A 5,325-nucleotide genomic window follows, 5' to 3' on the forward strand; every position below is an offset into this window, starting at 1 on the left:
AGCTGGGGAGTTAACTATGTGGTCCTGTTTGCCTCTGCATTGTAACTTGAAGACTGCCTGACCATTTGACAGACTCTGGTGTTGAGTTGTGCGGGCTGCATGAGGAGAATTTTGACTTTTTTGGCATCACACACAGCAAGGGATACAGTTTTAAGCCTATACCACGACTTAGAGCAACGCTGTCAGTCCTCAGTTATTTACAAACTTACTTCTAGTTAAGTTTCTAAACTCAAACCATTTAAAAAGTTAGTCTCACATCCCTACTTGAAATTCAGAATCAACATCACTTGCTAGAGATGTAAATGTAATGGTAAATGAAATAAAAACTATTTAAACGTAAATGAAAAAAAGAATATAATGGGCCATACCCATTTGCAATGTAATGCCCACTTCATATACATCAACTCCTTGAATCGTCATAACAATCATCTAGTGTAAATATTATAATTTCTATTTTAGAACTGAGGAAACAGTCCCAAAGGATGCAAATATCCTTTGTATCATCACACACTCAGTGTGTGTCAGAGGCAGGATTAAAACCCATGGCTACTTCATGCCACATCCTATAAGGGGACAGAGTAGGTAGGACCCAAATCAACAAGTCTATTTGCCTCAGTCAGTTCCCCTGGTTTCTTTTGGTGTTTTTTTTTTTTAATCAAGGCCCTCATTTATCCAGTTCCAGAACTTATGCACCTCTCACATATTTTGTGGCAAATCGGGACACCTACCTTTAGTCTCATGTTCAATTTGAACCCTAGATTTTCAGACCTTTTTGACCAGGAAATATTTTAACCTTCTGTAAGAGGGGGAAAAACTGTTGCTTGTACTCCCCTGCCATTCTCTAGGCAGGGTGAATTCTGATTAGGGCTCTTAGTTGCCCAGAAGTCCTCAGAAGTATTTCTGGGGGTGTGAGAATGCACATGGGGGCTCAGAGATGTAATTCTTGTATTATGTAAAGTGATAGGGGTATAAAGCTAGAGCCAGGCCTCTGGAGGTGCTTTTGAGATGTGGTGATTGTTAGGCTGATGGAGGGAAAAGGAGATTTGTGCTTTTCCCTCCCTGCCTTTAAATAACTTTTAATGAAATTTCAAAAGTTTTGCAAGAGACGTTGTGACATTTTCCATGAGGACTGTGATATCAGTTATTCTTTCTTTCTCCTTACAAACTGTTGTAAATGACTTTAATATCCCAGTTATATTTAAAAAAAATTTTTTAACGTTTGTTTTTGACAGAGAGAGAGAGAGAGAGAGAGAGAGAGAGAGAGCATGAGTGGGAGAGGGGCAGAGAGAGAGGGAGACCCAGAATCCAAAGCAGGCTCCAGGCTCTGCACTGTCAGCACAGAGCCCAATGTGGGGCTCGAACCCATGAACTGTGAGATCATGACCCGAGCCGAAGTCAGACGCTCAACTGACTGAGCCGCCCAGGCGCCCTTCCACTTATATTTTTTATATCACAATGAAATAAGTATATTATTATTAAAATTTTTCAAATGTTTGTTTTTGTATAAATGATTTCATCTGGGCACCATGTGATGTCTGTGTGCCACATTTTGGGAAACCTTCCCTTTAAGAGAAGAACAAAGTCTTTTATGTCAAACAATGAAAAAAATATATTACTATAAATTTTTATGAAAACATGAGAGTACCATGGTAGTCATCATGTGCATCATCAGTTTTCCTGGCCAACGTTTTCAGAAGTATTTACTTTGAGAAAGAGCAAGGGCTTCTAACTTAGAACTTGAATCCCCATCTGCTACTTACTGGAGTCAGATATGTTTTGGGTATACTCTGACCCACCTTTTTTGGGGAGGATTAAATAAGGTTATAAATGTATAGAACCTAGGAGAAAGAAGTGGCTAATAGTACACACCATATAAATGGGAGTTTTTGTGATAACTTCTGCTATTATTTCAATTTTTAATGTTTATTTATTTTTGAAAGAGAGAGAGAGAGAGACAGGAGTGTGAGTTGGGAAGGGGCAGAGAGAGAGAGAGAGAGAGAGAGAGGGAGACACAGAATCTGAAGCACGCTCCAGACTCTAAGCTGTCAGCACAGAGCCTAACGTGGGGCTCGAACTCACGAACCATGAGATCATGACCTGAGCCAAAGTCGGATGCTTAACCTACTGAGCCATCCAGGTGCCCCAATAACTTCTGTTATTATTGAAGAAGTCAATAAATGGAGCTATTGTCATAACGCTACACAGCTCTGGGTTGGTCGGCCATTCACTATCATTAAGCACAGTTGGAAATTATCTAGGCAAGTTAATAAACCATGACTTTTAACTTTTTGTGTATAGATTAATCACAGCATAGAAACTGGAGTGGATGGCTTTCAGAGTGACAATATCATTAGAGGTATTTTGCGGGGATGATGGTTGCCTCACAAAGTTAGAAGGGATAAGAACCTGGAGCTGTCCCTTTGGTCACTGCCCTTCAGGTAGGGTCTAGAGATAGACAAGAGATACAATCCAGAAACAGCTGAATGTGGGAAAGTCTAGCCCTGCATTACTTACAGCCAAGGTATGTTGACTTGGCACTCTGCACGTACTGTAAAAAGTTGAGTTCACTACTGATGCAATGGCTGAGAAGGCCACACAACAGTGTTTTAAGAAGAACAAACTAAAATAGTGAAACAATGTACATTTTTGTAGTTAAAAGTAAACATTTTCCTCTGATTTAGTAAGGACTGCATTTTTCAAGAGCACCAATTAAATCCTAAAGTGCATTACTGCATGAAGCTGCACACTGTAATCTCTTCACATTTTCAGGCAATTTTCAGAAAGCTGTGAGATTCTTTTCTAATGTTTTCTTTCCTCCTGCATATGTCATAATGCATAATGCACACATACGGCTCCTGCTTTCTTCTTCCCTTTCCCTTCACCTCGAACCACACATGCTTCTTTAACTTCTTTCTCTTGCTCAGGTATAATATACTGATTCTCAGTTCATGGCTCCTCTTATTTGAGGTCGCTCATCAATAGTCTGCTGGGCCTAGGTGTGTGTGTGTGTGTGTGTGTGTGTGTGTGTGTGTGTGTGTTTGTGTGTGTGTGTGTGTAGATAAAAAGTTTTGTTGTTACTACATGCTGACAATAGAAATACACATTCTACATTTAAACTTTTAAATGTTTATTTATTTGAGAGAGAGAGACAGAGACAGAGAGAGAGAGAGAGAGAGAGAGAGCAGGGTGCAGAGCAGAGAGAGAGGGAGATACAGAATACAAAGCAGGCTCCAGGCTCAGAGCTGTCAGCACAGAGCCTGACACGGGGTTTGAACCCACAAACCGTGAAATCATGACCTGAGCCAAAGTTGGATGCTTAACCGACTGAGCCACTCAGGTGCCTCTACATTCTACATTTATATATGTAATTATAAATAAGTTAAAGCCATTTATCAAACACGATACTATATACTGTTTTTTAAAGGAAGTTACTCTTCCCACAGAGTGGCTACTCCAAGAGGATGTACTCATAAGGACTTTGGTTATTTGAAACTATGCTGAGATGGATGTGTGTGTTCTGTTGTTGATAAGCATGAAAAAAAGCCATAGGGTGTATTTCCACAGGCGAAGCCAGAATGGAATTTTTCTTAATCAGTGTTGCCTTCCCTTCATCAGTATGGGGAAATTTATCACTGTATCCATAGTAATTCAACAAAATTTTCAGAAAAATAAATTTCTGGCAATGGAAAACACCAAATATTAAAGTACTCATAGCCAGTTTCAATAGGCTGGAAAGACCCTTGATTATCTCCTATTTGTTTAGATTTGGACCCTGATCTTACACACCCACTCATATTTCACACTGAAAGAACAATATTGATGGTGCACCTGGGTGGCTCAGTTGGTTAAGCATCTGACTCTTGATTTCAGCTCAGGTCATGATCTCACCATTAATGAGATCAAGCCCTGCACTGTGCTGACAGTGTGGATGGAGCCTGCTTGGAATTTTCTCTCTCCCTCTTTCTTGGCCCCTCCCCCCATCAAAATAAATAAATGAAATTAAAAATGAAAGTAGAATATTGGTATTTGGAAACTGTATTCAAGAGGATAGCTATACCAGTACCATGGCTAAATGTTTTATTTATTTATTTATTTATTTATTTATTTATTTATTTAGCAAATACTTCCAAAATCAACCCAGGGTAAGAATATGTGTATATGGTTTGTAGTAACACCAAACATAGGGATTTGAAAGACCATTTACATTAGCGAAGCTGACAGTAAGATAGCCTTAAGCATAGGTAAAAGGTGAGGATTGGTTTCACATTTAGATTCCTCATGATGAAGACATTTGGGAAAATACCGCTGAAAGTTCAAACTTGAGTCACTATTACTTTTGTCACACTCACATTTACTAGGCCCATTTTTCTTTCTTTTTTTAAATTAAATTTTATTTTTTTTAATTTACATCCAAATTAGTTAGCATATAGTGCAAACATGATTTCAGGATTTCTTAATGCCCCTTACCCATTTAGCCCATCCACCCTCCCACAACCCCTCCAGCAACCCTCTGTTCTCCATATTTAAGAGTCTCTTATGTTTTTGTCCCCCTCCCTGTTTTATATTATTTTTGTTTGCCTTCCCTTATGTTCATCTGTTTTGTTTCTTAAAGTCCTCATATGAATGAAGTCATATGATAATTTGTCTTTCTCTGACTAATTTCGCTTAGCATAATACCCTCTAGTTCCATCCACGTAGTTGCGAAAGGCAATATTTCATTCTTTTTGATTGTACTAGGCCCATTTTTCTTCCTTAAATGTTTTGTTGGAACATAGAAAGCACAATCTTTTGTGTATTGCCTATGGCCGTCTTCGCACTACAAGGGCTCAGGTGTCTAGTTGCGATACTGACTAGTGAGCCCGCTCTTCCCTTGACACCCTGCACAGCGCACTACAAACCTTGATGACACAGTTATAACCCCGCAGCGTTCCCCATTTCCAGACCTTTTCTATACCGCCTGGCCCGCTTCCCACCCAGGGTCCCACTGAGGACTCTGGCCTCTGCGCTTTCTCTGCTGACAGTTCCAGGTGTTTCCAGGACTCAGATACCTCAAATAACATCAAAACTCGCCATGTATTCATCTGACCCCTTCTCTGCAGCCCACCATCCTCCCCTGTCCCTGCCCCACCACAACGATAAGGGCCTTGGTGGCTGTGATGCCTGTGAGGAGAAGGACAAAGATCTTGAGGATCCTCTTCCTTGGAGGAAGAGCACAGACCACGCTACTCTGACCAGCCTGAGGCCTGCAGGCTCCCTCCTCGTACTCACTCACACTTAATCTCCTGGAAGTACTGAACTGTGGACCTACCAGTTGAGTCTTTGGTT

The sequence above is a fragment of the Panthera tigris genome, chromosome X (genome assembly GCF_018350195.1).
Source record: "Panthera tigris isolate Pti1 chromosome X, P.tigris_Pti1_mat1.1, whole genome shotgun sequence".
Classification (NCBI taxonomy): Eukaryota; Metazoa; Chordata; class Mammalia; order Carnivora; family Felidae; genus Panthera; species Panthera tigris.